Source organism: Aotus nancymaae, unplaced genomic scaffold (genome assembly GCF_030222135.1).
Source record: "Aotus nancymaae isolate 86718 unplaced genomic scaffold, 86718_ANA_hifiasm-v0.15.2.pri h1tg000122l, whole genome shotgun sequence".
Lineage (NCBI taxonomy): Eukaryota > Metazoa > Chordata > Mammalia > Primates > Aotidae > Aotus > Aotus nancymaae.
In genome coordinates, this window is record NW_026988537.1 from 1252463 (window position 1) to 1280006 (window position 27544).

The 27544-nt window shown below is 43.1% G+C and overlaps 1 non-coding gene and 1 pseudogene across 1 annotated transcript; one reads left to right on the top strand and one right to left on the bottom strand.

The window, feature by feature from the left end:
• On the bottom strand, positions 1–25633 carry LOC135272658 (histone-lysine N-methyltransferase SETMAR-like; annotated as a pseudogene).
• A 143-nt stretch (positions 25634–25776) lies between these two features.
• LOC135272676 (U6 spliceosomal RNA) lies at positions 25777–25880 on the top strand. Its single transcript, XR_010340676.1, has one exon. It is a non-coding gene; the product is annotated as a U6 spliceosomal RNA (small nuclear RNA).
• Positions 25881–27544: the final 1664 nt, after the last annotated feature.

Consider the following 27544-nt stretch of genomic DNA (forward strand, 5'->3'; position numbering starts at 1 on the left):
CTAATAACGTCGAGCATCTTTTCGTTGCTTATTTTTCATCTGAATAGCTTCTTGGATGAAGCGACTGCTCAGATAGTTTGCCCGTTTTTTATTGGATGTCTTCTTATGGAGTTGTGAGAGTTCTTTATTCTGAGTACAAGTTCTTAATGAGCTGTATCCTTTGAAATGTTCTTTCCTGGTGATGACTTGTCTTTTCAGTATCTTGACAGTATCTTTTGAAGAGCAGAAGTTTTTAACTTTGCTGAAGTTGAATTTATTAATTAATTTTCTTTTTCTTTTTCTTTTTGTTTGAGACACAGTCTCACTCTGTCACCTAGGCACAGTGGAGCCATCACAGCGCACCGCAGCCTCAAGCTCCCAGGATCAAGGGAACCCCCCACCTCAGCCTCCAGAGTAGGTGGGCCTATAGGCATGTGCCACCACATTCAGCTAATTTTTTTTTTTTTTTTTTTAAGATGGGGTTTTACAATGTTGGTCAGGCTGGTCTTGAACTCCCGACCTCAGGTGATCCACCCGCTTTGGCCTCCAAAAGGCTTGGATTACAGGCGTGAGTCACCATGCCCAGCCTATTCAGCTAATTTTTAATTTTTTTGTAGAGATGGGGTCTCGCTATGTTGTCAGGGCTGGTCTGGAACTCCCGGGCTCAAGTGATCTTCCTGCCTCAGCCTCCCAAAGCGCTGGGGTTACAGGCGTGAGCCACTCTGTTCAGTGTTAATTTTCTTTTGTGGATTGTGATTTTGGTGTTATACCTAGGAAATCTTTACCTGACCTAATATTACAGACTTTATTCTATTTTTAAGAAATATTATAGGCTGGGCACGGTGGCTCATGCCTGTAATCATAATCAGCCTGTAATCAGCACTTTGGGAGGCCAAGGCGGGCGGATCATGAGGTCAGGAGATCGAGACCATCCTGGCCATGGTGAAACTCCATCTCTACTGAAATACAAAAAATTAGCTGGGTGTGGTGGTGCACGCTTGTAGTCACAGCTACTCAGGAGGCTGAGGCAGGGGAATCACTATAACCTGGGAGGCGGAGGTTGAAGTGAGCCAAGACTGCACCACTGCACTCCAGCCTGGTGAAAGAGTAAGACTCGATCTCAAAAAAAAAAAAGAAGAAATGTTATAGTTTCAGGTTTTATGTTTAGGCCATGATCCATTTTGAGTTAATTTCTGCATCTGGTAGGAGGTATGGACTGGAGTTCATTGTTTTCCATCTGGATATGCAATCGTTCCAGCACCATTTACTGAAAAGACTACCCTTGACCTACTGAATTTTCTTCATACGTCTGTTAAAAATCAGTGTCCATAATACGTGGGTCTTTTTTTCAGATTCTTTTGTCATAGTTTGGGCTGCTATAACAGAGCACGTTAAACTGCCACAAAAACATTTTTCTCTTAGTTTTGGAGGCTGGACGTCCAAGAGCAGGTGCCAGCATAATAGAGTTCTGCTGAGGGCCCTCTCCAGCTTGCAGACCGGCTACTTCTTGCTGTTATCTTCACAGCAGAGAACAGAGAGGGGAAGCAAGCTCTCTGATGACTTTATAAGTGCACTAATCCCATTCATGAGGTCTCCATCCTTATGGCCTCATCTAATCCTAATTACCTCTTGAAGGTCCCACCTCCTCACACCATCATATTAGGGGTTAGGGTTTCAATGTATAAATATTGAATAGGACGCAAACATTCAGTCCATATCACTCGTCAATTATTTTGTTCTATTTGTCTGTCTTTACACCAATAATACACACTCTTGACTACTGTAGCTTTATGAGTCTTGAAATCAGACAGTATTTGCCCTCCAAATGTGTTCTGGGTTTTTGCCCAAATGGTTTTGGTTATTGCAGTATTTTACATTTCCATATAAATTTTATAATCAATTTGCAAATTCCAAAAAAAGCCTGCTGGGATTTTGATTTGAATTGCTTTGAATATATGAACAAATTGGAAAGAATTGACATCATAACAATATTTAGTCTTCTGGATCAGAGCGAGGTACGGCTCTCCACTTATTAAGTTATTCTTTTATTTCTTTCAACAATGTTTTATAGTGTTCAGTGAACAGGCCTTTCACATCTTACGTTAGATTTATCTCTATGTATTTAATGTTTTTTATTTAAAAATTTTTATGAATCAAGAAAAGCTGGAGTATTAATATTTTTGACACTATCGTAAATGATATTTCAAAATATCAATGTATAATTCTTTGTTACAAATGTATTACAATACGATAGATTTTGCTTGTTAATCTTGTATCTTGAGACCTTGCTAAAGTCATTTATTAGTTCTAGTAGATTTTTTTTTTTTTTGGAGGGGGACAGGGTCTTGCTCTATCATCCAGGCTTGAATACAGTGATGCAATCATAGATCAGTGTAACCTTGAACTCCTGGGCTCAAGCAATCCTCTTACCTCAGTTTCCCAAGTAGCTGGGACTACAGGCATGAACCACTGTGCCTGGCTGATTTTGTTTTGTTTTGTTTTTGATTTTTGTGGAGACAGGGTCTTGCTGTGTTGCTCAAGCTAGTCTAGAACTCCTGGGCTCAAGCAATCCTCCCGCCTCAACCTCCCACAGTGTTGGGATTACAGGCATGAGCCACCACGCCCGGCCTACATCTATTTTTTGTTTATTAGTTCTACTAGATTTTGGGAGATCCTGTCAGATTTTCTACATTTAATTATTTTATTTGTAAATAAAGATATTTTTACTTCTTTCTTTCTAACCAGGATCTTCTCTTTAAATTAGAACCTCTAGTATGATGTTAAGCAGAGATGATGAGAATGATTATCAACCTTGGGTAGAAAGTACTATCTTTTACCATTAAGTATGATGTTAGCTGTAGGTTTTTCAGAAGGGCCATTATCAAGTTGAGGAAGTTCCCTTCTAATCTTTCTCTGTAGAGAAGATTTACCATCAACGGAGGCTGGAATTTGTTGAATGCTTTGCCTGCATCTGTTGAGTGATCATACACCTTTTTCTTTTTCAGCTCGTTAATATGACAAATTACATTGATTTTCAAATGCTAAACCAATTTTACATTCCTGAGTTAAACTGTAGCTGACTATGATGTATTTTTTAAAACTTATTATTGGATTTAACTTGCTAAAAATATTTTTGGAATTTTTGCAACCATATTTCTGAGGGATGTTTGTTTCTAGTTTTCTTTTTTTGGAATGTCATTGTCTGCTTTTGATATCAGGATAATACTGGCCTTATAGAATTATTTGGGGGAAAATTCCCTACTTTTCCATTTTCTGGTAAAATTTATGTATAATTGCTATTGTTTCTTCTTTCTGTATTATTTAGAGTTTCCCAGTTAAGCAATGTGGACTTTTCTTTGTGGGAAGATTTTTTTAAACAAATTCAATTCTTTAATAGATATAAGGCTATTCAGGTTACTTATTTCTTCCTGAGTGAATTTTAAGAGTTTATGTCATTCAAAAAATTTATCCATTTCATCTATGCTGTTGAATTGATATGTAAAAAGTTACTTATAATATTTCCATATTATTATTTTAATAATCATAGAACCATAGAATCTTTAGTGATGTTACCACTTACACATTCTTGATATTGATAACTCATATATTCTCTCTTTTTTCCTGAAAGTCTGGCTAGAGATTTATCACTTATTGATCTCAAAGAACCAGCTTTTGATTTCATTAATTTTTCCTATTGTTTTTGCCTTTTCTTTTTTATTTATTTGTATTTTATATTTATTAATTATTTCTATTCTTCTGCTCACTCTTAGTTGAATTTGCTCTTCTTTTTCTAGTTTCTTAATTTTTTTGTTTTTTTAGAGACAGAGACTCACTCTGTCTCCCAGGCTGGCCTTGAACTCCCGGGCTCAAGTAACCCTCCTGCTTCAGCCTCCGGAGTAGCCGGGACTACGGGGCCTGATCCTGGGCCCAGTTCTTAAAGTAGTTCCTTAAGCTTCAAAATTATTTTGCCTGTTTTTGTTGTAGCTGGCAGGAGGGTGAATCTAGTTCCCAAATCCCATCAGGCCTGGAAATGAAGTTCGATTTAGTTCATAATCATGTCTTCATCAAGCTGTTATGGATCACTGAGCCCAGCTCTTTCTTTTCATACTTGTTAGGCCTATAGATTTCAAATCTGCCAGAGACAGGGTTTTGCCATGTTGCCTAGGCTGGAGTGCAGTGATACAATTATTGCTCACTGCGGTTTTGAACTCGTGGGCTCAAGCAATTCTCCTGTCTTGGTCTCAAAGTGCTATGATTTCTGTCATCAGCCACTGTACCTGGCCTGGTTTTCATTTGAACAAAATCAGAAGAAAATTGGTAGTTCTTTCTGAGTGAAACACCTATCCTTATATTCTATGACGTTTCTATGTGTCTCAGTCCATTAGTGTTACTATAACAAAATACCTGAGACGAGGTAACATATAAACAACAGAAGTTTATTTTTCACAGTCTGGAGACTAAGAAGGCCAAGATCAAGATGACAGCGGGTTCGGTGTCTGGTGAGGGCTCAGTCTTCCCTTCCAAGATGGGATTTGTTGCTGCATCCTCTGGAGGGAGAAATGCTGTGTCCTCACATAGAGGAACGGACGGAAGGGGCAAAAAGAGGCCAGCGTTCTCCATCGAGCCCTTTATGAGAGCACTAATCTTATTCATGAGGATGAAGCTGTCATGGCTCAATCACCTTTTATAGGTCACACCTCTTAGTATTGTTGCATTGGGGATTCAGTTTCAACATGAATTTTGGAGAGGACAAAACATTCAAATTACAGCATTTTGTACTTTGTGAGCTTAGAGCTCAACACATTTTTGAGGTATAGGGAAAATAACAGCATGATTGGCAATCTAAGGGAAGCAATATATATATATATTTAAAAAAAAAGAAAGAAAGAAAATCACTAGATGCGGTAGGTGCTCACACCTGTAATCCAAACAGTTCGGAAGAGTGAGGCAGCAGGATCATTTGAGCTCAGGAGTTGGAGACCAGGCTGGGTAACATGGTAAGACCCTGGCTCTACAAAAATTTGAAAATTAGCGAGTGAAATGGTGTGTACCTGAGTCCCAGCTGCTCGGAGGTCTGAGGTGCGAGGATCCTTTGAAGCTATAGTGAGCTGCGTTCCTACCACTACACTCACTCCAGGCTGGGTAACAGAGTGAGACCCTGCCTCAAAAATGAAACAAAACTCAAAGATAGCTGGGGATGGTGGTTCACACCTGTAATCCCAGCATTTTGGGAAGGCAAGGTGGGAGGATAGCTTGAGGCCCAGAGTTTAAGAGCAGCCTGGACATAGCAAAACCCTGTCTCTATTTAAAAAGAAAAAAACTTCAACGATTAATTATACCCCAGGGTTTATCCAAGTGCGCTCAAGAGAAGGACTAAGCGAGGGCCTCCATGGCTCAGGAGGATCACACGTGATGTCAGCTGCCACGTGAGCGAGTCATCTTGGAAGCAGAGGCACCTTGCTCAGCTGTTCCTGGATTCTGACCTCTGGAAACTGTGTCAGATAAATATTGCTTTAAGCTGCAAATTTTGGGGTAATTTGTTATGCAGCAATAAATAACTAACACAGATTCATGATGAAATAGGAGTTTCTGGGATTTGAGATAAATAGTGGCAGGTTTCTAGAACTCAGAAGGCACCAGGGTAAATTTCTTTGCGGTATTGTGTACCAAGCACTCAGAACACTGAGGACAAAACAGTACTCGCAGGTTCAGAGAGTCCAGGGACCATACAGGACAAATGCCTCAGCAATGCGCGTTTCTGCGGTAAATGGTCGCAGGGAAGTGCTTCTGTGGTTCTGGAGAAGTACCAGATGTTCTTTATGGTGAGAAGAGAGCCCCAAAGATTAGAGAGTTCAAGAGAGGAAAGGAAAGAATGCCGGGGTTCAGAAATTGGAGGGAGTTTTCTTTATTCTTACCCTATTAATGTAACACTAATACATTCATAAACTTTAGAAAATGTAGGTAGGCAAAAAGAAGAAAATAAAAATCACCATGTGGAGATAATCACTGTTAGCAGGCTTAATGGCTCGCACCTACAATCCCAGGACTTTTCTTTGCGAGGCAAGAGGATTGATTGAGTCCAGGAGTTTCAAACCAGCCTGGGCAATGTAGTGAAATCCCATTTCTGTAAATAAATGAGTAAATAAGTAAATAAATAGAGGCTGAGCGTGGTGCTGAAGTGGGAAGATCACTCGAACCTGGGAGTTTGAGACCAGCCTGGGAAACAGTGAGACTTCCTTTCCATAAAAAGAAAAAAAAAATTTTTTAAAGAAATAATCACTGTTAGCATTTTTATCATGTTACTCTGACAAATAAATAAATGAATATAGACAGACTGACCCACTCACAAAGTTGGTACTTCAGCTTCCTCTTTAGGAGGCCATTTTGGCATTCATTGAGCCTGGCTGCGTCTGGATGGTGTGGCATGCGATATGACCAGTGGAACCCATGGTCATGGGTCTGCTCCTGTACATCTGCTTCAAACCAGATCCCTGGCCAGATGCTATGCTGTGTGGGATTCCATGCCTGTGGATCAAGCATTCCATGAGCCCCTAGATAGCAGTCCTGGCTGAGGCTCCGTGGGTAGGAAAGGCAAAACCATACCCAGAATAGGCATTATCCCTTGTGAGAGTGAACCCCTAACCCTTTTAGAACAGGTGAGTTTCAATGTCCAGGATGTTTTCCTTGAGGAATAATATGTTGAAGGCTTGCTGATGCTCTCCGTTGCTGACAAGTTGAACATTCAGAGATAACTAGATTGACTTTGCCTGAGTCCATGCTGTTGGGCTCATATGTAGCCTCCAACTCTGCCATATGGTCACCCCACTTGTGTGCCCATGATCTCAGCTCTGGGATCGCCGACGATGCAGTCTGACTAATATCAACTGGCAGAGCCATTTTGTCTGCTTGGTTGTTTAATGTCTGGTGGATACTTTCTGGGAGACGTGATACAAGAGTCTTCAGACTTTGTGCCTACTCTCAGATGTCCATCCACTTCCTCTGCCCAGATTTCCTTTGTCTCTGGTCTTCCAGTCCTCTGCATCCCAGGCCTTCAACCAGACAGCCAAGCCATTGGCCAGAACCAGGAATTTATATGCAGGTGATTTTTCCTTCCACCAAAGCAGAGACCCAGCTCTGTCCTTGGTGAAGATTTTCCCTCTCCACTGTCTTTAAGGACCACCTGTGAATGTGACTATCATGTAGTCACCACTAATTTTTAGTAGGCGCTTAATGAGATGACCCATCTTTAACAAATACTTGGGCTTTTCCTTCCACTTTAACTCATCATAAGAGACCTTTCTAATGGGTGACATGAAGGTCTGAGCAGTTTGCCCATAGAGCTCACTCGTACCCTCTGGTCCTACTTGAACTTGATCCTGGATATACCTGGATATACCATTTTCATGAACTGATGAGTTGCTACTGGGCCCATCCAACTGTTTAACTTGATGGGATGGACAGAACACCTATTATAATGTGAAGAAGTTCTGAAGGCATGGGTCATTTGATGTTCAATGGTCAAACACTCTCCCTCTACCAGAATAACTTGCCTTCTGCAACTTGACAAGATAAGAACTTGACAAAAACTGTTTTTCAAAGGGTATGTGATTTTCTGCTGTGGGTAGCATGATCATTCTCCAGACTCTAAGGGGCCAGCATTGTGATTCTCTCACTGGAGTTCTCCATAAGCCCCTCACTGCATCTTCTGCCACCACTGATACCTCCAGCACCACCGGGCCTGCTGGATCACGCGATCCGAGGCTTGTATCACAGTCGGGACCTGATGTAGTGCCCTTTCTTGCTCCAAGCCCCCTCAAAGCTGGCAGCCTTCCATGTCACCCAGTATATGGGCAGGTGCAATATTCCTAAGTGTGGGATAAGTTGCATCGGAATCTAAAGAGACTTCCAGGCTCTGTGCTTCTTGTTTGGGTTAGGGTGGAAGATGCCACAATTTGTCTTTTATTTTGGAGAGATTATTCCAGCAAATCTCTGACCATTGGACTCCTAAAAACCACACTGAAGTAGCTGGGCCCTGAACCTTCGTGGAGTGTATCTAATTCTGGAATCCACATGTCTTACCAAGCCATCCAGCCACTTCTACCTGACCACAGGACACCTCATATGAAGTGAGTTGCCCATCTTAACTGGGACTTGTCTGAGACACCAAACCGTAAATTTGATGAGCCCAGAGCTCATCAAATTGTTTCATCATCAAGCGGGATTGGCATATATAAGTTCAGGTGTAAGCAGTTTCTGAAGACGCAAGTTAAGCAGGTGACCCTCATTCACAGTATGCCTGCACTTTTCACACTCAGTCCACAGCTGTATCCTAATGAGAAGTTGCCCGTGATCAGCTGAGAAAGGAAAAAGGGATTCAAGCCCGGATTACAGATGACTTTCCATGGTGTGGAGTTACCAGTCAAAATTGAACCCACAATAGCTGTCCAACTTAGATGTGGCCTGAAAGGCAATAAAGAATGAAAACCCTCCCACTGAGCATAACTTTGATCACAACACGTCATGGTCCATTTGCTGAGAAGAATGGACCGAGGGGCAGATCTATGCACATTCAAGGGCTGGGGCTAAATGTATGATCGCATGTTCAAAAACTTGGAAGAAAGAACAGAACACCAAGAGATTGGTAGCTGGAGATTTAGGGGAGATATATGTGAATGAATATCTCAGAATTATCCCAGAATGTAAGAATATTTGTGTCTTATGTGAAGGACCATCGAATAGCCTTTGTGGTTGAGACATTCTGAATAACCAGTGGACAAGGCTACCTATTTCATGACTCTCATGTTCTTTCCCCAAACACTTCTGTACTTGCACAATCATTTATGGACTTAACATGGACTTCCCCTCAGCAAAGCTCATCTGGCTATTGCCATTGCTTGAATGTCAGCCTGACCTTGAGCCCTCAAGCCACTTCTATACTCAGCAAGAAAAGACTGCCACCTGGTGGCAGGTTGATTACATTGCCCCCTTCTTTTACTTTGACTAAGGAAAAGCAATTTGGTAATTTATTCTCCTTGGAATAGAAATACATTTTGAATAATCTGCCTTTCTTGCCCCCCATAGAGCTGAGAGAAATATTATCTATAGGTTTACTTAATGCCTCATTCACCACCATGGTATACCATAAAATATTATTTCTGATCGAGGAACTTACTTTATGGTAAAAGAAGCAAAGCTTCTGGACACGGTGGCTCACGCCTGTAATCCCAGCACTTTCGGAGGCCAAGGTGGGCAGATGACCTGAGGTTGGAAGTTTGAGAAGTAAAGCTATTCATCTGTTCATATATTTATCTCCAGAAAGTCTTCCTTTATTGACCACATTAGCCCACAGAGACCTCTTCCTGAAACGTAACACTTTCTGTCTGCACCATTTGTTCGGCATTTATCATTTATTCCTCAATGATAAGTGGGCATGTCATGTCTTCCCAAGTGGATTCACAGGAGCAATTTCATATACCTCATAGTATGAGCACAGTAACCATCACAGTTATGGAAAAACACATTCTGAATGATTGATTGATGTAACCACGCACAATGAGGAGGAAGTGCCATAGGCATTCATGGAGGGAACTATCATAGACAGTGCACAGCAGGCACTCAATAATCATTTGAGTGACTAAGTGAATGATCAAATCGAGGAATGGGTTGACACGACAGGGGAGAGGGCCTTACTTTTGCTTGAGGAATGGAGAAGATGTGTTCACGGGAAAGGCATAAGAGGGGAGGGAGTGGGTATGGCCTCTCCTTCTCAACAGTCCACTGCTGTGCACCTGCTTCCGAAATGCCTCTGGCCCCCTCCCTACCCCCATAATATTGCTTAATAAAGAAGAAAGATTACTGGGCAAACAAGCGGCATAGGCAGGAAAGCAAACTTCGTTTCTGACGTGACCATGAATCTTTCCCACCTTTGATCTCCAGTACCATGCCAAAGCAAAATACTTCGGTGAGCGGTGCTCAAACCCAGGATTTGGTTTTAGGACTGTCCTAGTGGCACAGGCTGAAATGGAGCAAGCCTGTATCTTCTGCCTTCCATCTAGAACATGCCAGTTTTGATTCCTTCCTTAGCTCTGTGGTGTTCTAGGAGGTTAGGCTGTCTGCTTAGATAATTGTGTTGTGGATTAAAATCAGATCAGGTGGAAGAGAAGCCTGTGACAAAAAAAAAAAAAAAAAAAAAAAAAAAAAAAAAAAAAAAAACCCATGCCCTTCTCTGAGGTAATTATAGATAAACTCAGATTTTGCATAATTTCTTGAACTTGCTATATTAGGAGTTTGCTAAAGTTTTGTGTTTTTTACTTAGTCATTTATTGTGTCTTAGGGATGGGGTTGGGAGAAGCTTTGGGATCACTGTGGAAGGGAGGAGGTGCACGCTGGCCTAGTTATTCCAAGTCTCAGACACCCTGGAAGGGTCCGGGTAAGTACGAGGATATTAGCAAGCTTAGCCTGGTGACTTCTAGATCCTGTCCCTGGAATGAGACCTTTGCATAGGCGAACTGGAGAACTCTAGGCTGTCAAGGCCAATCACAGGTGGCTATTTTACAGCACGCACTCACTTCCCTGCTCTCCCCAGGTGCCCATCATCCAGCAGATTTGTCTATAGATCACGGAATTATCTCCATTGCTTCTGAATCATTGTTTTTCCTGAGTCCGGATGCATTTTTGAGGGCCACTTAATCTCTTTACTGTCAGTCACTTAATCATTTTTATTATTTGTTACTAAATCTTTGACGGAGTTTTTCTTCACTTCCTGGGTTTTTTTCTTTTTTTTTTTTTCAGACAGAATCTCACCCTTTCGCCCAGGTAATCTTGGCTCACTGCAACCTCTGCCTCCCAGTTAAAGCGACTCTCCTCCCTCACTCATCTAGTAGCTGGAATTACAGGTGCAGGCCACCATGCCCAGCTAATTTTTGTATTTTCAGTAAAGATGGGGTTTCACCATCTTGGCCAGGCTAGTCTCAAACTCCTGACCTCAAGTCCACCTTGGCCTCCCAAAGTGCTGGGATTACAGGCGTGTGCCACCGCACCCAGCCGAAATCGTTTTCTTTCTTTCTTTTCTTTCTTTCTCTTTCTTTTTTTCTTTTTCTTTCTTCTTTCTCTCTCTCTTTCTTTCTTTTGTTCTTTCTTTCTTTCTTTCTTTCTTTCTTTTTTCTTTCTTTCTTTTCTCTCTCTCTCTCTTTTTTTTTTTTTTGAGACAGAGTCTTGTTCTGTTGCCCAGGCTGGAGTACGACGTGGTCTCAGCTCACTGCAACCTCCACCTCCCGGGTTTAAGCGATTCTCCTGCCTCAGCCTCCCGAGTAGCTGGGATTACAGGCACGCACCACCATGTCTGGCTAATTTTTGCATTTTTAGTAGAGACGGGGTTTCACCATGTTGGTCAGGCTGGTCTCAAACTCCTGACCTCATGATCTGCTCACCTCGGCCTCCCAAAGTGCTGGGATTACAGGCGTGAGCCACCGAGCCCGGCCAGTTTTTCTTAACTACGTTTATTCTGATTAATGATCTATATTTTTCTGCCATTGCCCTTATTGGGAAAAAATTACTTTTTTAGAGGCATATTATGCCAAACTTATTTTCTTTTTTAGAATTTATTTTGCTCTTATAAAAGAGGATTTTAATGAATTAATTTCAACAGGCAGTTTTACTTCTGTTTACTATTCATAAGCATGGGAACTGATTAATATTCGGGGTTTCCCTTTTTCTATCCAAGTCCCTTTCTAAAAATTAGGCCATGACAGTTTGCCAAGCAAAAAAAGAAAAGGGCTACTGCAAAAGAAAATCACTCCTGAGGTTTGGCTGAAGTGTTCCCACAGTGTTATGTGGTGCCGTGGTCACTGCACACACCACTGCTTTTCTTATGGTTCTTAATTTTGGGATTAAGACATCATGAGACTCATCCATTGCCAGGAACTTTAGTTATTACGTTGCTCATAAACCCAGAGAATCCTATTTCTCTTCTTGTTAATATATAAAACAGAACTATAGGTGCCCACAAAACCATGGCTTCTTCGCTCACCATTTCCCTACAAAATGAGTTCAAAAGAAAGGAGAATGCAACATATATATTCTGTCAGGCATTAGGCTGTTTTTTTTTTTTTCTTTTTTTGAGACGGAGTTTCGCTCTTGTTGCCCAGGCTGGAGTGCAATGGCGCGATCTCGGCTCACCGCAACCTCCGCCTCCTGGGTTCAGGCAATTCTCCTGCCTCAGCCTCCTGAGTAGCTGGGATTACAGGCACGCGCCACCGTGCCCAGCTAATTTTTTGTATTTTTAGTAGAGACGGGGTTTCACGATGTTGACCAGGATGGTCTCGATCTCTTGACCTCGTGATCCACCTGCCTCGGCCTCCCAAAGTGCTGGGATTACAGGCGTGAGCCACCGCGCCCGGCCCTAGGCTGTTTTATATATGCGGCCTCACATAATCCTCACAATAACCCCATTGTGCATATTTGACAAAGGAGAAAATTGAGGCTCTCGGAGTAGTTAGTAACTTAACCAAAATCACACAACTGGCAAGTTGACAGGGTGGGATCTAAATAGAGACCTGTCTAACTTCAAGGTCTGGGCTCTTCTATCAGATAGAGCACTTAGAAAAATACCCTGGTATTTTTATGTGTATGAATTCCTACACACATAGACACTCCTTGGAGACTTCTCAGCTGGGCAATAAGTCATCAATAAATATTTTATCCAGGTGCCCACAAAAATGAGAGGCCAATGCAAAGAAGGAATTATAAATTACAAGCAAGATCAGTAGAAATTAAGGAGTTAGAGGGCCGGGCGCGGTGGCTCAAGCCTGTAATCCCAGCACTTTGGGAGGCCGAGGCGGGTGGATCACGAGGTCAAGAGATCGAGACCATCCTGGTCAACATGGTGAAACCCCGTCTCTACTAAAAATACAAAAATTAGCTGGGCATGGTGGTGCGTGCCTGTAATCCCAGCTACTCAGGAGACTGAGGCAGGAGAATTGCTTGAACCCAGGAGGCGGAGGTTGAGGTGAGCCGAGATCGCGCCATTGCACTCCAGCCTGGGTAACAAGAGCGAAACTCCCGTCTCAAAAAAAAAAAAAGAAAGCAAGAGATTTCACAGGTTGTGGCAGAAACTGGGTGGGCTCTGGGAGTGGGAGGTGGAATTTGTAACAGGTTAGGGAGGAGCGTGTGGGCAGAGAATGAGGTCCTGTCGGGACGTAGTCAGAGAACTGGCTGTCCAGCCCATCCTGCTACCTTTAAATGGGTGTGACCTGCCTGTGCAACACCTTCCAAAGAATTGTATGAACATGTCCCAGGTATCAATTTCTGAGAAATTCATCCTGCTACCCTACTCAGTGTTGCTACCCCTGATCGCCCTCCTCTCACTCCATCCAACTTGGCCAGTACTCAGCCCCTTTGCCCTGATGACCCATTTAGACACAATTCTCTGGTTTAGACTGGCTCTTGATTTTGGACACAGTTGTAGAATTTGCTCTCCACTCTAGATGGCGCTGCCTCTGGGTCTGCCTTCCATTTGCCTATAGGAGTCAGGCCGATCTCCCCATGTGGGAATGGGGTCTGACCCAGATCTGACCAGGTATATGACAGTCAGGTCAGAAGTCAGGCAGGTAAGTGAGAGCTGGAAAAGCCATGTTACCAAAGGAATAAACGAAGCAAGTGAAGAGTCAGGGATGACCATGGAACCCCTAGGGCTGTGAGGGACCCAGGGAGAAGTTTTTGAGGAACTATGTGCACTGTGGAACCCTGAAACTTTACTGTTAAAGATGAACAGGAATTAGTTTTCACAAATTGGTTTTAATAAAACTTATTTTTGTACATCTTGGCTGATTTGCTTTGTGATGGGAGCAGTTAATGTCAGTGTATTGAGTTGTCCATAGAGAGATTTTCTGAGGTTGTTGGTGGAAGTTTAATGCAAATAAAAGAAAACGGACCTAAACCCTGTCTGTGTGGGCATCTCTGACACAAAACATGAAGTGAGCTGTGTTGTATGTCACTGGCCAGCTACATACATGGCACCCGTAAGTCCTGGTTGAAGCCAGGCAAAATGGCCCTAGCTTTGGTTCAGAATTTGATCCCAAATCTCTTTTGGTCTCCTGCTCTGCCAAGCTGGGCTGAAATCATAGAAACTACAGAAGTCTCCTTTATCTTTCTGTCCTAATAGGAGAGCCAGGCCTTTCCCTCTCGGTCTCCCCTTTGCTGGACCTCACCCCTGTCATCAGCTCCTTCCCTGACCCTCACCTGACTCCCGGGCCTTCCAAGGGCAGAGGAGCCCATGGCAACCTGCAGGCCATCTCACCACACAGCTGCCTGGAGTGCCAGGAGCAAGCAGAGCAAGGCCACCTGAGAGGGAGCTGAGAGCCAGAGGGCGAGTCCCTTTGCTTCCCCCGTGAACAGATGTCCAAATGACATGGAGATGCCCAACAAGTAAAGCAGGATGGAAACTCGTGGAATTCCTATACACATAGACACTCCTTGGAGACTTCTAGAAACACTGGTCTGGAGTTGGGAGGGGAACACTGTAGCGGGGTGGTCATGAATAGGTGGGGATCATCATCTCCCAAAATGTGGATAAAAACACTCATTTGTACTTACAGGCTAGAGGCCTGGGGATATTCAGATTTCGTGAAAGAAAAGATATTTGTAGGCTCTTCTCAACTTTTCTTTTTAGAGAGAGTTTGGCTCTGTCACCCAGACTGGAGTGCAGTGCACCATCATAGCCCACTGCAGCCTTGAACTCCTGGCCTCAAGTCATCCTCCCATCTCAGCCACCTGAGTAGCTAGTACCCCATTGTGAACCACCACACCTGGTGACTTTGTGTGTGTGTTTTCGGGTGGGGGGGTTGCGGTAGAGACGAGGTCTTGCTATGTTGCCCAGCCTGGTCTTGAACTCCTGGCCTCAAGTGATCCTCCTGTCCAGACCTCTCAAAGTGCTGAGATTACAGACATGAGTCACAGTGCGTGGCCTTTCCTCAACTTTTTGAATTGAGTTCATGTAAAGGAGGAACAAGGGAACTCTGTTTCAGTTTAATTTCATCAGTCCCTTGGAGTGATACCCCATTAGTGAAAATTATAAAAAGTGAAAACCCCACTTATTTCCACCTCGTGTGGCAATATTCCACAGAATTTTGAAATGGGGCTGATCCGTTTAAACTTGACCCAATTGTCTATACATATGATATGACATTCTCCACTTTCATACCGGAAGTAAGAGTTCCTCTAGTTTAAAATAATAAAGATAGATTTATAAATGCTTCAGTTTCTAAGCTCCAGGTAGCAATTTCCTGTTTCAGAAAAATAAGTTCTAGTGGTATTTACCCGTGCTTCTTAAAGGGTTGTATTTTTAAAAATGGGATTAATATATTAATGGTGTTCCTATACAGTACTAATATGAATACATTAGACCTGTGCTTCTCAGGAATTTCACAATCATTAAGGTCACTTTTCTATTTCTCCCTCTTTATTTTCCTTTCTTTTTCCATCATCTCTCTTGCCCTTAAATGATTATAACTTAGAATTGGATTTTTAAAATTAATTTTGTCTTTTGTTAAATAGAATTTTCTGTTCCCTACTTTAAATTTTTAAAGTGTTCAGAAACCAAGCTTTCCCAAGCTCTTCACGCAGCCTCCCCTCCCGTACCCTCTCAATGTTGTTTCCCGTTTCTCAGGGGGAGGACTGTCATGGGAGGGGCCAGGGGATCAGGGACAGACTGCAGGAGGGAGAGGAAAGGGGAGAAGGGACAGCATTCCACTTTGTAGCCACCTCACAACCTGCCGTTGGCCTGCCTATGTCATTAATCTCAGGCTGCGGTTTGGCCTCAAGACAATATTTGATAAAGAACATTCTAAGTAGAGAAGAAAGTACTTGATTTAACTTGGAGGCAAATATTCTATTTAAGAAAACAGATAGACATTTATATGCACTTAAAAAAAGTGTGACATTTTTGGGAATTGTTGGGCTCAAATAGCTTTCTGGAGTTAAGAAACCAAAAAACCTGCCAGATGACATTTTTGCTCAAGGCAGGGAGGAGGTACAGAAAAGAAAGAAATGTGGATTCCCGGCTGAAAGTCTGGCTTAGCTGTTAAGCCTCTCTGGCTGAGAATGTGCTTTCTCGCTTCTGTTTTTGGTACAGTGCCAAGAGAACTGTCAGACCACAAGTCATCATCGTTAACTTCAGTGGAAACCAGAGCTATTAAGAAAAATATTAAAAGGCTGTTCCAGAATTATAACATTTTAGAGAACAAAGAAATAAGATACCTGGCTAACCTGCTTTATTGGGTCATAGATGGAAATTGTCCTGACCAGCTGGATTTTAAGCAAGAATGACATTTTTTCCATACGATTTGTCAGGGATTTTAAAAAGACAACGGGCTTAGCAAAACAAATTTGCTGTAACTTGGATAGTGGGGAAAACAACCGGCAGAAAGCCTGATAATTCAAATTCATGATGCAGCAGAAATGATTTTGCTATTTGGCAAGGATGGCCCAGTCCTGATATGTTTAAGCTCCAGAGAGTTGCCTCGGTTGTCTTTGCAGAAAACAATTCACGTTTGTGCAGGATGCAAACTGAATTCCTTTGAACCTCACTGTAAAATCTGCATTTCTCAAAATGTATTTTAGATTTTGCTGAAAGACTGGCAAAAGCTTCAGATACCAAAAAACTATTCTCGTTGGAATTTACCACTAAATGTCCTGAGTAATAGCTAAGCATGGGTGAGGGTCTCACAGAGAAAGACCATAAATAGGTGAGGTGTCGGATATGTTAATTAGCTTGATGTAATCATTTCACAACGTATACATCTATTGAAACATTACATTGCACAACATAACTTTTTTTATTTTGAGACGGAGTCTCACACTGTTGCCTGGGCTGGAGTGCAATGGCTTGATCTCTGCTCACTGCAACCTCCACCTTCCGGGTTCAAGCGATTCTCCTGCCTCAGCCTCCCAAGTAGCTGGGATTACAGGCACCCACCACCACGCCCGGCTAATTTTTTGTATTTTTCGTAGAGACGGGGTTTCACTATTTTGGCTAGGCTGGTTTTGAACTCCTGACCTTGTGATCCACCCGCCTCGGCCTCCCAAAGTGCTGGGATGACAGGCGTGAGCCACTGTGCCCAGCTTCTTTATATAACTTTTATTTGTCAACTCCTTAAGTCTTTTTTTTTTTAAGGGGGCGATGTAGGGAGGGGCTTCCTCCAGCAGTTGAGGAACAATGTCACCTCAACAATGTCACACGTTTTTCTGCTTCCATTTTTCTTTCCCAGATAGAGTATTTAAAATACAACCCTTTGCCAGGCACGGTGGCTCAAGCTTGTAATCTCAGCATTTTGGGAGGCGGAGGTGGGAGGATTGCTTGAGCTCAGGAGTTTGAGACCAGCCTCCGCAACATAGTAGGACTCCCATCTCTATTATTAAAATAAATAAATAAATAAAATACATAAAATTCTACCCCAATGCAGGCCAAGAAGTGAGAATTTGAACTGTATTTTGGTTGCGTCTGACAGTTTGGTTGACTTCTGTTTGCCACTTCAGCCCCATTCTCCATTCTTTCTTCCACACTGCCACCTGGAGGTTGATCTGAACACACCACACCATAGCTTCCAAGTCCTCTGGCTTCTGGTTGGGGATGACCAGTTTGGGGCATTGGACTGACGAAAGGGAGGCAAATGAGTCAGGAAGAATTTTTATTCCTTGTCTTCTTCCCTGTGAGTCCCTTGACCAAAGATCACGGCTTCTCTCCAGGTGACCTTCTCTATGTAACTACCTCCTTCTGGCATCCGGTGTCTGCTCTCTCCCCTCATCACTGGGGCCAAGGATTGTCCTCTATGGTTCCCCTACTCCCTGCCCACGTGTCTATAAGCAACCCTTTGTAAATAAACCCACTTAGAATGATTCTAAGTGTGTCATCCGCTTCCTGCTAGTCTTACAATTCTATAAGTCTTACCACAGTCCTCTAAGGATATTCTAAGATAATCATGGGATAAGAAGCCGGGGACTGACTGCGTGCTCCTTGGACTCTAATGCAATGTCCCAGTCCATTGCTGAACCCCATCTGCCAGTGCTTACTGTGCAGTGCCCCATCTCAGAGCCTTGCCCTCACCCCTGCTCCCCCAGCCTGCCAATCACCACGTCCCCCACTCCCTCTATTCCCATTGCCACCTCTGCTGCCCAAAGCATCACGGTCTCCCACTGTCTACTTCAGAAGCCTGCCCACTCGTCCTCTGTGCCCTCTCTTAAAAACGTCACATATTGCAAAGTGCTCTTTCCGTACTGTGAATCTCGTCTTGTCGTGTAGACATTGCTTAGTAAATAAATGTTAAGTGAGGGAACAAGCGATGTTCCTTTTAGGCTTAAAATCCCTCCATGGCTTCCTTCTGCACTTAGGCTAAAGCCCGACAGTCTGACGAGGCTTACAAGGCTCGCAAGACCCTGGAAGATCCGCCTCCTGCTGCCTCATCTCACACAGCTGCTCCTCTTGCTCTCTGCTCCACGCGCATTGGCCTCCTTTTGGTTCCTGGAGTGAGCTGGCTTTTCCCTGGCCTCAAGGCTTCCCACCAGTATCTCTTGTGGTGGGAAGAAATTTTCTTCTCATCTCCCCTTCACTCATCCTTTAGGTCCCAGCTTAAATGTCATTTGCTCAGAGAAGCCTTTGCCAACTCCCCTCCAACCCCGCCACCACAAGACCAGACCAAGTTACCCTATTCATCCCTTTTGTAACATATATCCCAATTCCGATTAGCTATGTGAATTGTCACTGACTGTCTCGCTCCTACTTGCCTGGATGGCTGAAATACCCTCCTACCTGGTTTCCAGGCTTCCTCTCTTGCTACCTCCCATGTTTGGTTTTCCACATGGCTGCCAGAATGAGCTTTTAAAAACATAAATAAGCTGGGTCTGGTGGCTCATGCCTGTAACCCCAGCCCTTAGGGAGACTGGGGCAGGAAGATTGCTTGAGGCTGGGAGCTCCACACCACCCTGGCAACATAGCAAAACCCCATTCCCACAAAATAATATCTGAAAAATCAGCCAGGCATGGTGGCAGGCACCTGTAGTCCCAGCTACTCAGAAGCTGAGGCAGGAGGATTGCTTGAGTCCAGGAGTTTGAGATTGCAGTGAGCTATGATTGTGACACTGCACTCTAACCTGGGTGACAGAGTGAGACCCTGTCTCTAATAAATAAATAAATACATAACATTTTAAATTAAAAAACAATGAAAACATAAATGGCTTATGTCACCTCCCGGCTCAAGACCCTCTGGGAGCTTTCCACGCACAGGGTGAAATCTTAGCCTCCTGCGCCTGCGGACCTGCCGCTTGCCTCCCTCTCACTCCTCATCCCAGAGCGTTCTCTACTTCGCACGTTCTGACCTCTTCTGTTCCTCCTGCTTCTGCGCCTCACCATCATACCTAGCATCTTCCCCGTTTCCCTTTTGAAGTTTTGTCTCTGAAATTTCTAATGTGGTTGAACAGCGTATGATGCGCTCGTGGGTACCATGCGCATTCATTCCCCCAACGTCCGATGTCCTGTTCTCTTGTTGACTGTACTCCCCTTCTTTAGCTGATCCTTTCCTACGCCAATTCTTTTTTGTTTTTAAATGGAGGTATAATTTACACATAAAAAGCTGTACATAGTTAATATATACACTTTGAAGAGTTCGAAGATATGTATACACTTGTTTCACAGTCACCACAGACGATGCCATAAACATCACCATCAGCCCTAAGATTCCTCCTCACTCTCTCTTTTGTATGTGTGTGTGATAAGAACATTTAGCCTAAGATCTACCCTCTTAGCAAATTTTTAAGCATATTCTACAGTACGGTTAACTATATATACTATACAGTACAATAGCTCTCTAGGACTTATTTCCCTTGCATAACTGAAACTTCTGCACCCTTTGGCTGACACCTCCCTGTTTCTATTCTCCCTTTACCCAGCTCCTGGGAAGCATCATTCTGCTGTCTGCTTCTTTGAGTTTGACTGTTTTAAATTCCTGACATAGGTGGGTCTCACTCCAGTCTTCATGCTGCTTCCCATTCCCAGTGGGCATGTGACCCAAGTCTAATCAGTCTAGGCTCCCATTCCCTGGTGCTTTTCTGCTCTTCCATCAGAGAAGACATCATTGAGACCCTCATACTTTATCATGCCTATTCTTAGAGACTGTCACCCAGAGAGAAAGTAGACCAACTCTTAAATTAAGCAATATATAAGGAGTTCCTAAATGCTTCAAATGCATGTATTTATTCAACATTTATTAAGCAGTTTCTATGCTACCAACCTATTGTGCTCAGAACTGGGGAAGCTTATGGCAATGAACAAAGCAGACAAAAATCCCTGCCCTGAACAGTTCCACAGCTGTCAATATCAGCCATGTGATCACTAAAATTCTGAGCGCTGAAAGGGGGTGCAGAGTACTTACTGGAACCATCAAAGACTTTTGTGGTTTTACCACAGATTTTGCAGATTCTAAGACTAATCTACTCAACAAAGCATATTAAAAATGCAAGCTATTAATAGGAAGAGACATTAAAATTCTATTTTTTCAAAGAGCTGAATCACTCTGCTCGTTAGAGATAATATGTAATCAGTTCTGAATCTAAAATGACTCCAAAAAGTCAAAAGAAGCCACAAGGTCATGCTCACATCTTTCCTCTCCAGAGATTTTCAGAACATCAACACTGTATTAAAAAGAAAATGGTTAAAAAAAGAGAGAGAAAGAGAAACTATGAACCTAAACTGAAAGTGCAAGAATATGAGTTTGCTATTGCAGATAAAAAAAGTTTAGCTGATCAATCAGTTTAATACGGTAAAAGCCTTCTTAGCAGTGATTTCATTCTATTCTTGTGATTAATTTTGGTTTTATATTATTTTATTTAGTGAGAAATAGTTAAGAAAATAAATAAGAGAATAAAAACAAATCTGCTACATTCCAACCACTCAAAATTAACTCCTGTTACTATTTTGGCATATTTGCTTCCATGCCCTTTTTGATGTTCCTACTATTTTTAAAAACATTGCCCTCTGTCTCACTGTCTCTCTCCATCTTTTTGTCTCTGTCTCTGTCTCTCTCTCTGCCTATATATATACATGTATATGCACACACATATATACCTCTTTAAAAAATATTGGAACATTAAGTTAATGCTAAAATCTCCTTTGAAAGTTATCCCTCTTGGTTCCAAGAAGTAATCATTATTTTAATTATTGTTATTATTATTTTGATACAGGGCCTCACTCTATCACCCAGGCTGGAGTGCAGAGGCAAAATCATGGCTCACCGCAGCCTCCGCCTCCTGGGGTCAAGTGATCCTCCTGCCTCAGCCTCCCAAGTAGCTGGGACTACAGACGTGCACCATCATGCTCAATGAATTTATTATTTATTTATTTATTTATTTATTGAGACGGAGTCTCACTCTGGTGCTCAGGCTGGAGTGCAGTGGCACAATCTCAGCTCACTGCAAACTCCACCTCCCAGGTTCAAGTGATTCTTTGCCTCAGCCTCCCAAGTAGATGGGATTTACAGACATGCGCCACCACGCCCAGCTAATTTTTGTATTTTCAGGTTTTACCATGTTGGCCAGGCTGGTCTCAGACTCCTGACCTCAAGTGATCCACCTGTCATGGCTTCCCAAAGTGCTGGGATTGTAGGTGTGAGCCATCACACCCATGCCCCAGTGAATTTATTATTTTAAACTTGATAAGTATTGTTCTATTCCATTTGCTATACTTTTATATACATATGCAAATAAAAGATCTTTGGCTCCTTGCCCAATGCCAATCTGGGATCACGGTGGGGTGGTTATAGGATCTGCATGCCCAGATGGACATCTGAATTATAGTTTAGGCTAAGCTGAGAGCCTTACCAAAAAGTACATGCATACAACCATTTTTTCAGTGAGCAAATTGTTCCTATCCCATAAGATAAAATTAAATACACTATTATGTCACAAAGAACATCATGATTTCCCAGTGTTTTATCCTGAATAAGTATGAAGACCATTGCTCTGTCAGAGGGGTTGAGAAAAAGATTAAGTGAGAACCCATAGATATCAGGTAACGACCAATGTGTTAAAAATGAAATCAAATATAAGAATAGAGGTGAGGGTGCCTAAGTGGGTGAGGGAGGTCTCCAAAGAGGTGACCTTCAACATGAATACGATGAACACTGTGAATACGGTGTGGGAGCGAGCCGGAAAATGTCAGGAGAACAGAGCAAATCGGTGCAATATGATATTTGACATGAAATGCTGCACTAGGGCCCTGTGGTTCATGTTACAACCGAATCTCCTGAGGAAGAAATGCCAATGGTCAGAAATGGGTACATTTCCTTCACCAGCTACCTGAGTAGCAGAGAGTAAGCGGCCTCAGTCAGTACATAGTTTGTTAGATTATCAGAAGCTTTAACCAGGGGTGACTTAGGGGCCTATGCAGGGCTCTTAGAACTTCTGGGGCTCTGAAAAACTTTGCCAGGAGTTTGTCTTTGCTACACTTAAACCTCTCTTGGCTGGGCACAGTGGCTCACACCTGTAATCCCAGCACTTTCAGAGGCCGAGATGGGTGGATCACCTGAGGTCAGGAGTTTGAAATCAGCCTGGCCAACATGGTGAAACATCCTCTCTACTAAAAATACAAAAATTAGCCGGGCATGGTGGTGCACACCTGTAGTCCCAGCTACTGAGGGGGTTGAGGAGGGAAAATCCCTTGAACCTGGGAGGTGGAGGTTGTGGTGAGCTGAGATGGTGTCACTTCACTCCAGCCTGAGTGACAGAGCAAGACTCTATCTCAAAAAAAAAAAAAAAAAACCCAACAAAAGAACAAATTACCTCTGCCTGAGCCTTTTGCTCCTCCAGGTCACCAGGGCATTCACACTGCCCGAGGCCATACCAACCGCCCGGGCATTTCTGTGGATACCTGGCGTGTGCTGGCCCAGCACTCCTCCCTTTTTTTGGGGAATGGCACCTCTTTTCTTCTGGGGCATGTTCTTCTCCCCACTGCAAACATGTGGCTCCAAAGGAGCTGCCACGTTATTACATATCCTGCCCTTTGGCCACATTCATGACTCTTTGGGTGGGAACATGACCAAAACTGGGCCGGTTAGAATATTTCATGCACTGACCACAGAGCATTCCACCGCCTGGTCAAGGCTAGGTCAAACCACAAGCCAAGTTAGTCAGCATCCGTCCCCAGGATTTTTTCACTTGGAGCTTAAGGAAAGAAATTCAGTCTCTGTTTAGGAACAGCGTTGTGAGCACTGAGGCAGGGGAGCTGTCGACAGTCCTGCTCCTTGCTGTGAAGGAAGCTGCGCTGAGAGAATGAAGCCTCATGCTGGGAGATAAGGAAGAGAGTTAGTGGTATTGAAGCTCCTGCTTCCAGATATCCTGGAATTCCAACTACGTCCCCTCTGCAATTATGAAAGGCTGCCAAAAAGTTTCCCCCTTTGCCTAATCCAATTGTGCTCAATTTCTTTCATGATAATACAAATCCTAATATAAATGTCTTCCTCCACATTGCCGTAAGTTCTAAAATTGCCCTCCTGTGCCCCAGCTTCCTAAATAAAAGTCTTCCTCAAGGTGATAGGCCAAAGTAATCTGATTGGCTACCTGAAGCAATGCACCCTGTGGTATGGACAAGTCAGAAGTTTCCCTGTGTGGGTAATGGGGTAGACCACACAAGAGCTGAGGCAGGAGGTATATGGGAAATGTCTGTACCTTTTACATTTTGCTGTGAATTTAAAACTGCTGTTTTTAAAAGTCTTAAAAGAAAAGCTTCCCTGCAGCCTTGGCCTTAAGATTGAACCACTTTATGACCAAGCAATTCTACTCCTGGGTACATAACCAAGAGAGTTGAAAAACTGTATATCCACACCAAAACTTGTACACAGTGCTCGCTTTAGCCGTACATACACGATTAGGATGGTGTAAAAGTAATTGTGGCTTCAGACCACTGAATTTTAAATCATCATAACTCAGTTCAAACACATCTTTTTTTTTTTTTTTTTTTTTTTTTCAGTTGGAGTCTTGCTCTGTTACCCAGGCTGGAGTGCAGTGGCACGATCTCGACTCACTGCAACCTCCGCCTCCTAGGTTGGAGCAATTCTCTGGTTCAGCCTCCCGAGTAGCTGGGATTACACGTGCCTGCCACCATGCCTGGCTAATCTTTGTATTTTTAGTAGAGACGGGGTTTCACCATCTTGGACAGGCTGGTCTTGAACTCCTGATGTTGTGATCCACCTGCCTCAGCCTCCCAAAGTGCTGGGATTACAGGCATGAGCCACTGCGCCCAGCCGCAAACAAATCTTTTTCATCAAAATAGGAACCATTACAATCGACATATTTTTGTCAACAAGAAATAACCTTGTTTATTCCTGTAGCATGAACATACGTGCTTCAGGATTCCATAAACTCTTGGAAAACATTTTTCTGCATCCTGCTGGTTGTGGAAGCGTTTTTTCCTGCGAAAAGTTGTCGAGATGCTTGAAGAAGTGACAGTCAGTTCGCAAGAGATCAGGTGAATACCGCAGACGAGGCACAACTTTGTAGCCCAGTTTGTTCAACGTTTGAAGCATTGGTTGTACGACGTGAGGTCACACGAGATGAGGTTGTCATGGATGAGAATTGGGCCCTTTTGGTTGGCCGATGCCAGCGGCAGGTGTGCAGTTTATGTTACATCTCATCGATGTGCTGAGTACACTTCTCAGATACAACGGTTTCCTTGGGATTCAGAAAGCTGAAGTGGATCAGACTGGCCGCCGACCAGCAAACAGTGACCATGGCCTTTTTCCGGTGCAAGTTTGGCTTTGGGAAGGGCTTTGGAGTTTCTTCTTGGTTCAGCCACTGAGCTGGTCATTGCCGACTGTCATATAAAATCCACTTTTCCTGTAATCCCAGCACTTTGGGAGGACGAGGTGGGTGGATCACAAGGTCAAGAGTTTGAGACCAGCCTGACCAACATGGTGAAACCCTGTCTCTACTAAAAATACAAAAGTTAGCTGGGTATGGTGGCATGCACCTGTAATCCCAACTACTCAGGAGGCTGAGGCAGGAGAATTGCTTGAACTCGGGAATTGGAGGTTGCAGTGAGCCGAGATCATGTCATTGTACTCCTGAGCGACAGAGTGAGACTCCGTCTCAAAAAAAAAAAAAAAAAATGAAAGAAGGAAAAGAAAAAATCCACTTTTCATCACATGTCACAATCCAATCGAGAAATGGTTCATTGTTGTTGCGTAGAATAAGAGAAGAGGACATTTAAAAACAATGATTTTTTAATTTTTATTTTTGCTCAGCTCACGAGGGACCCACTTATTGAGCTTTTTCAGCTTTCCAATTTGCTTCAAATACTGAATGACCATAGAATGGTTGACGTTGAGCTCTTCGGCAACTTCTCGTGCAGTTGTTAGACGATCAGCTTCGATGATTGCTCTCAACTGGTCACTGTCACCTTCCGACGGCCAACCACTGCGCTTCTCACCTTCAAGGCTCTCGTCTCCTGCGCAAAACTTCTTGAGCCACCGCTCCGCTGTGCGTTCGTCCGTCAGCAGTTCCTGGGCCAAATTCGTCATTGATGTTACAAGTTGTCTCCCCTGCTTTACGACCCATTTTTGAACTCAAATAAGAAAATCATGCGAATTTTCTTTTTGTCTAACGTCATTTCCATAGTCTAAATATAAAATAAACAGCAAGTAATAAGCCATTAGCAAAAAACAAAAGTGAGAAATGTGCATTAAAATGATGTATAACATAACCACATTTATTTAAGAATGCATTCCAGTATCAAACAGCAAATTTCAACAATGTAAAAGCAATTACATTTGCACCAACCTAATAAAATTGGAGCAATACAGAGATTAGCATAGCCCCTGCACAAGGATCACATGCACATCCAGAAAGCGTTTCATATTCTTCATTAAAACTTCTTTCACCTAAAAAAAAAACGTATACACAAATGATCATAGCAGTATTGTTCATAATAGCCAAAAAGTGGAAACAGCCCAAATGTCCATCAATAGATGAATGCATTTAAAAATATGGTTATTTATACAATACAATCTTGTTCGGCTATAAAAAGGAGTAAAGCACTGATACATGCTACAGCTCAGAACCTTGAAAACATCACGCTTATTGAGAGAAGCCAGTCACAGAAGACCATGTTTTGTATGGTTACGTTTAGATGAAATGCTCAGAATAGGCAAATCCATAAAGATCTAAAGTAGAAGATTAGAGGATGCGGGAGGAGAGATAGAGAGGGACTGTCTTCTTTTTGAGATGGAGTCTTGCTCTGGTGCTCAGGCTGGAGTGCAGCGGTGTGATCTCTGCTCACTGCAACCTCCACCTCCTAGATTCAAGTGATTCTCCTCTTCAGCCTCCCCAGTAGCTGAGACTACAGGCATGTGTCACCACGCCAAGTTAATTTTTGTATTTTTAGTAGAGATGGGATTTCACCATGTTGACCAGGCTGATCTTGAACGCCTGACCTTAAGTGATCCACCTGCTTCGGCCTCCCAAATTGCTGGGATTACAGGCATGAGCCACTGTGCCCGGCCAGGTACAGAATTTCTTTTGGTGGTAATAATGTTCTGGAATTAGATAGTGACGGCTGAACAACCTTGTGAATATATTTAAAAACCACTGAACCTTACATTTTTAAATGGTGAATTTTATGGTACGTAATTGTATGTAAATTTTTTAAAAAAGAAAAAAGGATTGAGCGTTGTTGACTCTCCTGGTAGGATGTAAGGGAGAGAGATTTTTGAGCAGGGGTAGCTCCCATTGCTCCTTCTCTGCTCAGTGCTCATACCCTTCAGCGAAGCAGAACAGGAGAAGCAGGATTTGACAAGGGCCCTGAAACTTGCATCAGACCCAGGGATTTCAAAGCACTTACTGTCAAGAACTAGGATGGGGGGGGAGTTGGGGAGGGATAGCATGGGGAGAAATGCCAGATATGGGTGAGGGGGAGGGAGGCAGCAAATCACACTGCCATGAATGCACCTATGCAACAACTTTGCATGTTTTTCACATGTACCCCAAAACCTAAAATGCAATAAAAAAAAAAAGAACTAGGATAAAATAGGGCCCCTTTTTTTTCAATGATAGGTAAAAGGTTAATGGATGTATATTTCTCAATGTTAAGATTTTCACACATAGTGTGTCTTAAAATGTTGGTGCTGCCTCCACTTGTCTGCTGGGGAGTGTTAGTGCAATGCTTAGTACACCCAGAGAGAAATGGGTCTCAAGGGAGAGCACTAGAAGGCAGACCTATTTGGCAAACCTCAGTTTTGTTTTTGTTTTTTAGAGATAAGGTCTCCCTGCTCTGTCACCCAGGCTGGTGTGCAGTGGCTCCATCACAGCTCACTGTAGCCTTGATCTCCTGGGCTCAAGTGATCTTCCCGTCTCAGCCTCCCAAGTAGCTGGGACTACAGGCACACACCACCACACCTGGCTAATATACATACAGACAGGTTCTTGCTATGTTGCCCAGACTGATCTCAAACTCCTGACCTCGAGCAATCCTCCTGCCTCAGCCTCCTAAAGTGCTGGAATTATAGGTGGGAGCCACTGTGACTGGAAG